This window comes from Watersipora subatra, chromosome 2, assembly GCF_963576615.1.
Source record: "Watersipora subatra chromosome 2, tzWatSuba1.1, whole genome shotgun sequence".
In the NCBI taxonomy this organism is placed as follows: Eukaryota; Metazoa; Bryozoa; class Gymnolaemata; order Cheilostomatida; family Watersiporidae; genus Watersipora; species Watersipora subatra.
Window position 1 is genome coordinate 1,737,046 of NC_088709.1, and position 14,540 is coordinate 1,751,585.

The following is a 14,540-nucleotide window of genomic DNA, read 5'->3' on the forward strand; positions in this document are numbered from 1 at the left end:
TCCTTCGGCTAGTAGAACTTTTATGGCCCTAGAAATGATAATCTACTATAGATGTATTCTAATTCTTCATCTTCTATGCGCCTTCAAATTGAGTTGGGAGTAAGGGACGAGGCTAGTGAAACAGATTTTATCCAAGCAGTAAAAAACTTGGAGTACCAAGATGACATCACCAATGCCAATTTTCGTATTCTGATTGCAAGTGTTCCACACAAAGAAACCTCATAAAGTAAGTTTGAAATTGAAGGAGGTCCTAGTGTGAGTCTGCCACTTTTGCCTTCTTCAAAGGTATGCTAAAGTCCTGAACACCACCCCCTCCCCTCTCCTTCGATTCATGTTTTAGGGCTGAACTGCACACCTTTGTTTTCTTTAAAGGTATGCTAAAGTCCTGAACAGCACCTCCCCCCACTCTCATGTTTCAGGGCTGAACAGCACCCAATCCTTCTTCGATTCATGTTTCAGGGCTGAACAGCACCCAATCCTTCTTCGATTTATGTTTTAAGCTGAACAGCACCCCCACCCTCCCTCCATTCATGTTTTAGGGCTGAACTGCATACCTACCCTCTCCTTATGCTACAGAGCTGCGCAGCACACACTCTCCTTTTCTTATTGTTACAGTCTAACCAAAGCTATCTCTCCCTTCTCCTTTTTTCTAAAAAAGGAATTAACCATGTCTAGTGCAGCACTCTATAACAATTTTTAAGTTTCTGGAGTGATGGAGATATTATGTCAAGTATCGTAAGTCCTCATGCTCAAGCCGCGCGGCTTGTTGTTGGGCGCGGCTTCTGGTTCAAGGTCATAGACTGCGGCTAAAGGCCATTTTTTTAAAAGTTACGTGGGGCTCAGGGTGGCTTCTCGATAAATGCGGTATCTGCTCAGCTCCCGCGCTATAACCATAGAATCGCATTCATGATTCACTTTTATGTACGGGGGGGGGGGGGGGGTGGTTTGGCTTTGGGGTTTTGGTGACCTACTCATTTATTTTCAAGGTCCTAAAAAAGAATTTATCGCTCCAAGTCGAGATGAATTCGTTGAGTGAGAGACAAGTGGTTGGTAGCGTGTTAATACCTGCTGATATCGAAGCAGAAACTATGGACCAAACTGATTGCAAAACTCACCACATCAAACAAATTGCAGCAAGCCACAGGCGTTCAGCTATTTCACACTGTTAGCAGCAGCAAGACTGAACTCATTAACTTAATACAACCATGTTCACTAGTGCTAAACCTTCATGAAAAACCTACAGTGTAGCCTATAAGCCCTCTAACAGCGCAATAAAAATCTAGCTGAGACATGGCAAGTAAGTTATTGATGCAAGGGTTCAGGAATTTTAATTCGAACTTGGAAGTAAAAGAAAATTATTTTCACATGTACTGATGTAGCCTGTTTTCTTATTCAAGAAGACGGGGTATAGCGAAAATCGTCTCAACACTCTCACTCCCGAAGGGGTAAAGGACGACAAAACCTGAGTCGTTAGCCGCGGTCTGTTGGCATATGCAGCTTGTTAGTAAGGGCAGCTAGATAGCACAGACGGCTTGTTAGAGGATTATTTTTAGAGTTGCCCCGATTCTAAGATCGGAATATCGGTATCGGTGCCGATATGGGTGTTAAGTATCTTAATCGGTATCGGCCGATCTTTTCTTTAAAATCGGAAACTTCAGATACTTTTTACAGGTCAACTATTTAGCAGAAAACAGTATTTTAGCCTGCTACACTAATAACAAATCATTGTGTGAATATGGGTAGTAAGGGCGATGCGTCTAGATCAATAATTAATAAGAGTGAACAGTGCGGCCAACTTTATTTCGGATCTCAACCGGAAGTTCCTATTCTCTAGAAGTCCTATTCCTTGACTCAATAGAATAACTAAGTTATACAACATCCCCCTTTCTAAGCGGGTAACCATCTGAACTAAATGAATCGCACAAGCACTTTTGGGAAAAACTAAATACAGAGGCTAAAGTAAGCGTACGACTTGAAAGCTTATAAAGTAAGTATACAACTTGAACAAATAGTAGTGAAGTAAACAGTAAAATGAGAGTCTTAGTTAAGATTGTGTTAATTGCTATCCTCAAGTATTAGGAGTCGGCTATCTTTGAAGAAAGTTAAGTAGTTGGTAGCATGTAGCATTGATTGTCTTTAGAATGCATGTCCATATTAATAGAGCTGGTAATCCTCTAGTCGTTTAGGTATTCTTCGCTCTCTAGCTAGAGCATAACCCCTGATCTAGGATAACTGGCAGAGTGAGTTAGATGCGAACTCGTGCCCTCTGCGCTATCCAGATCAGGTGCCTGCAGTCCAGAAAAGTCGGCCTCAATGTTAATCATAGGACCTGGCACCTCTGTACTCTCAGGCCCCGGCGGAGAAGCTTTAGGTGATGGCACCTCGGGGCTCTCCTCCCGGACAGACACCAGAGCACTCCTGTTTCTTCTGATTGTTCCCTTAGCAGTCTGCACATTGTAAGAACGTGGAGCAATGTTACTTAGTACTGTGCCTTCCCATTTCATGTCCCTAACATAAACTGGTGAGCCAGGCTTGAGCTCCGGTAACTGGTGTGCTCTGTGTCTTTTGTTGTAGTTCATCATGGTCCTTTCTCTTATTTCCTTCTCTTTGTCAACTACTGATTCAGTGCCCCTCTGCAGAGAACATTGAGCAGGAAGGATCGGCAGAGTAGTTCTGAGAAGTTGGCCCATCAAAAGCTCCGATGGAGTAAAGCCATTCTCTAAGGGTGTAGCTTTGTAGATCATTAAGCTCAAATAGGGATATGCTGATTTCATCCACATTTTCTTCACCGTGCCAACAGCTCTCTCAACTTCTCCGTTTGACTTAGGATAGTGAGGAGAGCTAGTAGTATGCTGAAAGCCATAAAAACGAGAGAACTCATAAAATTCTTTTGAGCTAAACTGGGGACCATTATCAGATATCATGACTTGTGGAATGCCATGCGCTGAAAAAATAGCCTTAAGTTTGTCTATGACAGTAAGAGTCCCCATTGAGTCCAATCGTCTGACCTCTATATAGCGACTATAATAGTCCACAACCAATAGATATTGTTGTTTCTTAAACTCAAATATGTCTGTTCCCAGTCTCGACCAAGCACTGTCAGGAAACGTTGAACGATTGAGAGGCTCAACAGGAGTGGGTGAGTTGATCTTGCATTGGCGGCAGCTTTGTACCATTTCTTTTATCTGAGCTGACATTCCTGGCCACCAAACAGATCTCCTGCCTCTTCCTAGACATTTTGTAATGCCCTGGTGAGCTTGGTGAATCTGATCCAAAACCTCTAGCCGCATCTCGATGGGAATAACAATCTGTTGATTATATAACAGTTAGCCATCAACCTCCGTGAAGTGTCCCTTCTTGTCCCAGTACGGGTGTAACGCCGTGTTGGCGTCTGTCTTGTAAGTAGACCATCCTAGTCTCATTGACTTCAGAACCTCCTGACAGATAGTGTCAACACGTGGTGCTTCTTTGATCTTGCTAATCTGTGGATCTTCAATTACTATAGGTGTAGTACAGATATTCAGTTCCGAGACAAAGGCAAGATCTACAACAGAACGTTCCTCAACAGGTGCCCTAGATAAAGCGTCAGAGAGAAGATTCTGACTGCCTCGAACATACTCAACTTTGGGAGCATATCGCATCAATCTGAGACGCATTCTCAAAACTCTGGCTGGCACCTGATCCAGGTCTTTCACATTCATAAGCTGAACGAGCGGCTTGTGGTCAGTTTCCACAGTGAAAACTAGACCTCTCAAGAACTGATCTAACTTGTCACAAGCCCAAGCCATCGCAAGGGCCTCCTTCTCAATCACTGCATAGTTTCTTTTGACGTCAGTAAGAGATCTAGATGCATAATAAACTGGCCTCCTTGTTTCATCCTTTTGAATCTGGAACATGGTGGCCCCGATTCCGTATTGGCTAGCATCAGTAGTTACAATGGTTTGTAGTGAACACTCATAATGAGGCATGACTGCTGTTGAGGGGAGAACCTTTTTAATCTCCTGGAAAGCTTCCTCTTGTGGGAGTCCCCAGACCCATGTCTTGCTCTCTTTCAACAATTCCCTCATTAGTGCATTGATTGATGAAAGATGAGGTATAAAGCGAGCTAGCTGATTGAGCATTCCATTTAATCTTCTTAGCTCAGTCTTGTTAGTTGGCGCTGGATACTCTTGTATGGCCTTTATCTTAGCAGGATCTGCGCTCACTCCTCCAACATCAATTATGTGACCAAGAAACTTTACAGAAGTCTTGCCGATGTCACATTTTGCTTCATTGAGGGTGAGCCCTGCGTGTTCCAACCTAGCTAACACCAAGCGCAGAGTTCTGTCATGACTCTCGGCATCAGCACCATGAACTAAGATGTCATTCATGTGACATATAACGTTATCTATGCCCGTTAGTAACCCTGGCATGACTCATGAAAATATTTCAGGAGCACTGGAGATTCTAAAAGGTAATCTGTTATAACAGTACCGGCCAAACGGTGTCAAAAACGTTGTGAACTTTTTGGAGCTTTCATCTAGACATATCTGCCAAAACCCACTGTTGGCATCAAGTTTTGAGAATACTTTGCTGTTTCCTAAGAGAGCTATGCTATCATCAACTGCTGGCATAGGAAAGATTTCTCTTCTAACAGCTCTGTTTAGGACAGTTAGGTCCACACAGATTCGTACTTCGCCTGAAGGTTTTAAAACTGGTACCATGCCACTGCACCAGTCAGTGGCCTTAGTCATAGGAGATATCACTCCTTGGTGTACCATCTCCTCAAGCTTTAGTCTAGCTTTTTCTCTTAAAGGCAGTGGTACCTTCCTTGGTGTGAATATACAGACTGGTTTGCTCTCATGTTGAAGTGAGATTTTGTAATAATAACCTTTTAGAAGTACAAGCCCTCTAAACAGATTTGGAAAATCAGCTCAAATTTCCTTTGTCACTTCCAGTTGGTCTTTGATGTGACAAGTGACCAGCTCTAGCTTCTCACAGGCATGTCTACTCAGAAGCAAAACTGGTTGGTCTTTGATGACGTATGCTGTTTCTGTTATAGATCTTTCTTTGTAAGTCAGCCGAGCCTTCAGGGTACCTAGAACAGGAAGTCGTTTGCGACCTGGTCCTAGTAAAGTAACATGTGATTTCTCCAGTTGTTGGTCTTTTAGCCATGCCTCTTGACCACCAATAATGGTACCATCGGCACCAGTGTCTAGTTTGAATTTGGCTTTATTTCCATTAACATCTGCTTCAGCCATCCAGGTCTTCTCAGTAATTTGATTTATACAAAGTTCTCCAGTAAACATAAACTCCAGATCAATCCTTGCAGAAGCTTCATGTATTGCTCTACTCCTACACATAGCCTGCCAGTGACCAAGCTTGCCACAGTTTCTGCATTTTGCCTCTTTAGCAGGACAATCTCTTTTAGCATGAGATTGCTTCCCACATTGATAGCATTGGCTTTGGTATGTTTTGGTGCTGAGTGGAGCAACTCGAGGCTGTTGCTGTTGTGTTTGTGAAGTGTGTTAGTTATAGTCTCTTTGTCTTATTGGTTGGCTAGGCCTCTGTCCTTGTGACGCAATACTTGACCTTTTTACTACAGCATCTATTGCCCCAGGACCTGCGCTTTTTGCCACCGATTGCATGACAGCCAACGTAACCTCATTGCTTCTGCAAACCCTAACTGCTTCAGCTAGTGTCAAATTGTTGCCTTGAGAAATTAGTTTCTTTCTTACATTTTCATCTACAATACCTAGCACTATACAATCTCTCCATATCTCGTCTAGTGGAGCAGCTCCCCCTGTAGTTGCAGGACGGTAGTTGTATGCACATTTGTCTGCCAACGAACGTAAGTCAGCATAAAAAGCATCAAATGGCTCATTAGGTAGTTGATTTTGCACGTTAAATTTGTAACGCTCATGCACAATGTTTCTGTCGCCTATACAATACTGTTCAAGAATATCTAATATAGTGTTGAGTGACTGGTCTGTTGTGTATATATCGCTATTTTCAACTACTCTAGCAGCATTGTCACCAACTGTATATAATAGCAGAGCACGCTGGTAATCTTCCTTCTCTTCTGAAAGCCTAGACAAAATGTAATATGATTGCCACCTGCTCTTAAAACGTCTAAAGTTAAGCTCACGTTTACAATCAAGAACGATTTCACCAGGAGGCTCAATTCTAGGAGCATTTCATTGTACGATAACGGTTTGTGGTTGTTGGGCGTCTTCTTCATCTCCCATTTCACAAACATATTGCTGCCACCATGTGTGAATATGGGTAGTAAGGGCGATGCGTCTAGATCAATAATTAATAAGAGTGAATAGTGCGGCCAACTTTATTTCGGATCCCAACCGGAAGTTCTTATTCTCTAGAAGTCCTATTCCTTGACTCGATAGAATAACCAAGTTATACAACAATCATCAGCTGCAAGTTCCTTCTTTTTACCTAATGAATTCCGAGCCTGTCACACAATATATTTCATGTCTACAGCCTAATAAACATCTACACCGCTGAGAAATATTTTGGCTTTAGTCAGGACGTAATCACAAAGTGCGGTATTTCCCAATTACAGTGATATTATTTATTGCAGCCAATCACGAACAAAAGAACAATCAAGAAACATGAATGCGGTGTAATGTTTCTATTTACTAGCATTACAAAAGTAATTTGAGCAGCCGATGCATAAACCCATAAAGTTATCTATCTGTCTCTTGATCCTGACTATATGATGTATCGTTTGTATCGCATAAATTAACCTCAGGGGCTGATCGGTATTTAGCCTGTCCTCGTCATCTGTGGCAAGTGAACCTTCAGTACTACTGGCTACATTGATAGTGATAGAAGACAAAGACGTCTCGCAGAGATAATTGAATCACTAACGGTAATTAAACGAAACATTTATTTGTTCTAGACAGTACAGGCGCAGCAGTTTGTTCAGCAGTAGAAGAAAGACTTAATTTATCACAGATAAAGCTGTACCACTAACAGTGATTACCATTATTAATAACAGATTTCAAAAACCATGGACTGTTTTGTTACTAGATGCACGGTATGGCAGTATATGAATGTATATACATGCATGTCTTTTTTCAATAACCACAAACAAATAATACATGAATATTTATATTTTCTTTGCATTATATTTATATTTGCATAATAAAATTAACAATTATCTATGCAACCCAAAAGATCTGAATCGGTATCTGCATCGGATTATTTTTCAATAAGAATCGGTATATCGAATCGGTATCTGAATCTGCTGGTGAAATTAGAATCGGGGCATCTATAATTATTTTTTCCTTCGTGAGTCATCTGTTTTTGAGCCCAAGCCGCGCAGCTTGAGCATGAGGACTTACGGTACACCATTTGTTGGCTGCTAAGGCTATGGTCAAGCACACCATTTGCTGGCTGCTAAGGCTATGGTCAAGCACGCCATTTGTGTGAAGGTGATTAACGCAATCCTCAACCTTGATAGAAAGTTCGATCAATCACCTATGAGGATGGACCAATTTGCACCCTTGAAACATTTGACCAATAAGCTATGAGCATTTCAATACGTTTGACCAATAAGCTATGAGCATTTTAATTGCTCGGTTGTTGGGTAATCTGGTTATTAGCAATACAAACTCAACTGGCCAGGATATTTACTCAGAACAGTTGTAAGACAACTTCTTTTGTCAGCTGTGAACTTTGCCTCCTAAAATAAGTATTGCTAAACTAACTGGCAGTTCCTATCACCCTAGCAAGAGTTAAACAGCTTATTACTGTGTAGATTCATACTCCCCAGATCTTCAGCTTTCTTTTCAAGGTTTTAGCATTGTGATTACACGTGTTTAGTAGTAGACTTGCGATTTGAATGTCCCGAGTTCAAACCCAGTACGAATGTGGTTTTTTGTTGCAATAACTGGACAGACGAGCCACAGATGACAGACAAACATTGAAATTCATGTATATAGATTATCATATTATTATGTTATCATTATACTTATTATGTTACTATTATTATACTTATTATGTTACTATTATTATACTTATTATGCTACTATTATTATACTTATTATGTTACTATTATTATACTTATTATGTTACTATTATTATACTTATTATGCTACTATTATTATACTTATTATGTTACTATTATTATACTTATTATGTTACTATTATTATACTTATTATGTTACTATTATTATACTTATTATGTTATTATTACTATACTTATTATGTTACTATTATTGTACTTATTATGTTACTATTATTATACTTATTATGTTACTATTATTATACTTATTATATTACTATTATTATACTTATTATGTTATTATTATTATACTTATTATGTTACTATTATTATACTTATTATGTTACTATTATTATACTTATTATATTACTATTATTATACTTATTATGTTACTATTATTATACTTATTATGTTATTATTATTATACTTATTATTTTACTATTATTATACTTATTATTTTACCATTATTATACTTATTATGTTACTATTATTATACTTATTATGTTACTATTATTATACTTATTATGCTACTATTATTATACTTATTATGTTACTATTATTATACTTATTATGTTACTATTATTATACTTATTATGTTACTATTATTATACTTATTATGTTATTATTACTATACTTATTATGTTACTATTATTGTACTTATTATGTTACTATTATTATATTTATTATGTTACTATTATTATACTTATTATATTACTATTATTATACTTATTATGTTATTATTATTATACTTATTATGTTACTATTATTATACTTATTATGTTACTATTATTATACTTATTATATTACTATTATTATACTTATTATGTTACTATTATTATACTTATTATATTACTATTATTATACTTATTATGTTACTATTATTATACTTATTATGTTACTATTATTATACTTATTATGTTACTATTATTATACTTATTATGCTACTATTATTATACTTATTATGTTACTATTATTATACTTATTATGTTATTATTATTATACTTATTATGTTACTATTATTATACTTATTATATTACTATTACTATACTTATTATGTTACTATTATTGTACTTATTATGTTACTATTATTATACTTATTATGTTACTATTATTATACTTATTATATTACTATTATTATACTTATTATGTTATTATTATTATACTTATTATGTTACTATTATTATACTTATTATATTACTATTATTATACTTATTATGTTACTATTATTATAATTATTATGTTACTATTATTATACTTATTATGTTATTATTACTATACTTATTATGTTACTATTATTGTACTTATTATGTTACTATTATTATACTTATTATGTTACTATTATTATACTTATTATATTACTATTATTATATTTATTATGTTATTATTATTATACTTATTATGTTACTATTATTATACTTATTATGTTACTATTATTATACTTATTATATTACTATTATTATACTTATTATGTTACTATTATTATACTTATTATATTACTATTATTATACTTATTATGTTACTATTATTATACTTATTATGTTACTATTATTATACTTATTATGTTACTATTATTATACTTATTATGCTACTATTATTATACTTATTATGTTACTATTATTATACTTATTATGTTACTATTATTATACTTATTATGTTACTATTATTATACTTATTATGTTATTATTACTATACTTATTATGTTACTATTATTGTACTTATTATGTTACTATTATTATACTTATTATGTTACTATTATTATACTTATTATATTACTATTATTATACTTATTATGTTATTATTATTATACTTATTATGTTACTATTATTGTACTTATTATGTTATTATTATACTTATTATGCTACTATTATTATACTTATTATGTTACTATTATTATACTTATTATATTACTATTATTGTACTTATTATGTTATTATTATACTTATTATGCTACTATTATTATACTTATTATGTTATTATTATACTTATTATGTTACTATTATTATACTTATTATATTACTATTATTATACTTATTATGTTACTATTATTATACTTATTATGTTACTATTATTATACTTATTATGTTACTATTATTATACTTATTATGTTACCATTATTATCTTTATTTAGTTACTATTATTAGAAAGTTTTCATCACCTAAGGCAGAGAAGCACTAGTGTAAGTATTATAGATAATCGTAAAGAAGATTGTCAGACAAAGACTTTAGTCATGCATTCTGGGTATGACGGTGATTTCCTGTTAAAGAAATAAGCTGGCTCTGATCTAAATAGTTTCTGATCCCTTCTTATTGTAGCTAACAACGTTTAGTTTTACACACGAATATTTTTTACTCCGCTTTTCTCAGGTTTCCCTCTATTTAGAAAGTTTATTTGATTCAGCTATAGCAGGCCAGTTAGACACTGCATCTCTCATACATCCAGCAGAATTTAAAAGAATCTTTACCCCTGGCTATCAAATGGAAAGTTCTAAAATATTCTACTGCATTAGATTTCTAAGTTTGTCAGATGACTTACGCTTTCAATCCCTGATTAGTCTCAAATGTCTTAATATAGTCTTAGAGAAAGCCTTAGAGCCTTAGGTGTCTTATTTTAGAATCAAGAAACCTGTATCAACAGTTAAGCATTGGAGGGGGAAAGGGCATATTAACTGGGATGATATCCCATTTCATGCATCACAAGTATTTCCTAGCATATCACCTGGTCTGTTAGTCAAGTTGTTGGATGACTTTAATGTTTTCAGGCAGTATAGCTTACTTGGTTTGATGGGCTATACTATGCTTTTCCACTATTTATTTAGTCTAACAGTAACTCTTGAGAGCGTGTTGTCTGTGGTCTAGAGTGCCTGATACGTAAACAACGGGTTGGGGTTGAGTCATCAAGCAAGGTCACTTGTGGTGACAAAAATGGTATCCAACCTTAAATTGCTTTCTGCAACTGGGCAAGTCTCCCGCCGTGGAGGATCCCTTGCCACTGGACTCAGACAAGTTCAGCCATGATCACAGAGCAATTCTTTGTGTAACAATGTTAACATTGTTAACATTCTTTGTAACATCGACATGCATGGCCTCTGCTTGCGGCAAGTTAAGCAGGCATGAAGCTCAATCCTCGAGGGATTGCTTATTGTTATTATTATGTATATATATATAAATATTATTATCCCTTATTATTATCTATATATATACAATATATATAAATTTTGCTATTATTGCTCATTGTCATTATTATCTATATATATGTATATATATATATATATATATATATATATATATATATATATATATATATATATATATATATATATATATATATATATATATATATATATGTATATATATATATATATATATATATATTGGAAAAGTAAATAGTTCACTTATCTTTTCAGCTACCGACAGTTTCCTGCTGTTGTTTTCCTACTTCTTCAGGCTGTAAACATCAATGAGTTGAAGTTTACAGCCTGAAAAATGCAACAGCAGGAAACTGTCGGTAGCTGAAAAGATAAGTGAACTATTTACTTTTCCAATTTATACTGCTCCATCTTATGTTGAGCACTCTGAGTTTAGTTCTAAGTAGGATAAATTTCAATATATTTATATATATAAATGTATATATATATAAATCTTATTATTATTACTCATTATTATTATCTATATACATATATATATTATTGTTATTGCTCATCATTATGATTATCTATTTATGAATATTATTATTATTGCTTATTGTTATTATTTATAACACTAGCTCATTTTAGTTGTAAACCAGTAAACCATATAAAAGAACTTCAACTCTTACATAGACAAATCCAGCTTTACGATTTTAGGGAAGGACGGGTTACAGGGACCTGCGGGACCAGCTGGGCCTGCAGGACCAGCTGGAACGACAGGCCCTCGAGGCCCTCGAGGCCCTCCTGGATATCCGGGGCCTCCAGGACCTGCAGGTCAATCGCCATCAGCAGGAGCGGTGTACACTCGCTGGGGCAGAACGACTTGTGGCCGTAAATCAACTATACTCTACAAAGGTAGAAGGTTTCTACATTATACTATAGAAGTATCATTCAATAGGCGTATTTAGTTTAGGTAAATCAAGATACATTTATGTCAGGTTGAGTATTGCGGCTCAACCCTTTCTTTTTCGAAACACTTAGGCTATGCTGGAGTAACGAGCAGAACTCAATCGGGCGGAGGAGCTAACTACCAATGTATGCCACTCAATCCTCAGTATAACCACTTCTCAAATAGATTCTCAAAATGGTATGGCTCATGGATGGCTGGTGTGGAGTATGAGGTGGCCTCCAGCGATATTTTCCCAGGCTCAGCTGGAAACCAGAATGTTCCCTGTGCGAGGTGCTACACAAATGACAGACCGGCACTGATGATGGTACCAGGCAGGATGGAGTGTGCTCAAGGATGGGAAAGAGAGTATGAAGGTAGAATAAACATAATCTTATAATATTCTTTCTGATCCATACGGGTGTGTTGCTTCTTATCAAATAGCTAATCGTCCTTGTCTTTTTGTATATACAATGTATATAGTATATAGTATATAGTATATATATATATATATATATATATATATATATATATATATATCAATATATATATATTTCTCGATGTTGGTATGTGCCTGTGAATGTCCAGCAGTAGCTATTAAAATCTTGGAATTTAAAATTCCGCAGGTTGATGGATTTGAACTCGCGGAGATTGCAACCACAAGTTTTATATTCACACGCCCTACCATTGAGCTGCACAAGGTGTAGGCTATCGATCGATGGCACTATCATATACCGTATAACGTATACACATGCTAAATGCCGTATTGTTTGAAACTCTATGAATTCTGTTAACTCTATGACACATGATGCTTTTTTGTGCTTTTTTAAACTTCTATTTTCGGTTTTTCGTAAGGTTCACTTGCTATATTCGCGGTCAAGGCCAATTCTTTTCATGCGGACAGTTGTATTATCTCAGTAGGAAGAGCCTCAAGATTCTTTCTCCGTTCGGTCAGACAAAGATAATACGATAATCTCATTTTTTGTTTGTACAAGTATCGAGATGTATCAGTATTTTCATATTCAAAGCTTTGATGGATAGCTTTTGGTGAAACAGTAACCTTTTTTATACACACACTTCTATGCAAGAATTGTTATATTAATTCTACATACTCAGGATTTTTATTTTGTTTTCCCAGTTCGTATTAACTGTGTCATTACCAAACCATCTTTTATCGTAATCATCATCATTAAAAATAGTACCAAAATACTATGTTAACCTTAATAATTATATGTTAACCTTAATAACTATAGGTACCTACAATGACTTTTGTGCATTTTGTGGTTAGGATCTGCGGGCCCAAGATTATATAACATTACAATGTACTACGTGGAGAGTTCTTACCTTCGAGACGGGCATGTAACATAAACCCTGAATCTAAGTTAAATGAGCTTAGTTTAATAGTCACATACTTGAAGGAAGTTTTAATATGTATTTTAGTGAATCTTAAACTTTTAACATTAATTTTATCATTGCGAAACGTTTTTATTTTAGTGGATACCGGATATATGTATAATGAATACGGCTAACTCGCCATGGCAAGTTCAGCAATGTATATCTTTTAATAACGCTTATCATCAGTACACAAATCGCCAAATTTTATGTTTGAGATCAATTATTGTCGATGTCGTGGGGCCAAATAAATTAGCCCTAATGAAAAAAAAACGAAGAAGCATCGTGTCGCGTAAACTTAGGTCCCAAAATATTTCTTAACAGAGGCATCGCAACGCCTATTCGTAAGGCTAAAATAATTATCGTGGGATATGCGCATGAAAACGTATATGAAAAAGTTTTTGATCAATATGCCGTTCTAACCCAGCGGTAGAGCACCCGGATAAAAAACTTGTCGATGCATTCGTCATGAGTTCATCCATCAAAATGCAAAATTTTAATATCAGTATTTTAATAGCTATGGCTGGACATACCGAAAACAGATGGACTTTTAGAAATATATATATACACACGCAATAATACATACATGTGTGTGCGTGTGCGTGCGTGGGTGCGTCTGCATGCGTGTGCGTATCTGTCTAAACTCTGTGTATTTTCAAAGCTGTATGTTTCAAGCCTTCCGTCAGATTGCCCAAACACACAAACAACAGATCGTCTCCTATTAGATTAGAAACTCAACAATGTGTTTACAATGCATGAAAGACAACTGCCCTCAATGAATGCACTTATGGATCGTTGTAATGAAATCAGTGTAGCAATATATGTTGAAAATCTACATGTGCTCTGTGTGCTATCTGGTTTAAAATGGAAGGAAATATTAATTAGATGGAAATTTGGATTTGCTCAATAAAGCAAGTTACAGTATTCAAAAAAGTTCTTGCTGCACATTAAAAATAGCGTCGGGCTGGCCAGAGTTTTGGACTAACAAGCATCCTAACAATAGCGTCGGGCTGGCCAGAGTTTTGGACTAACAAGCATCCTAACAATAGCGTCGGGCTGGCCAGAGTTTTGGA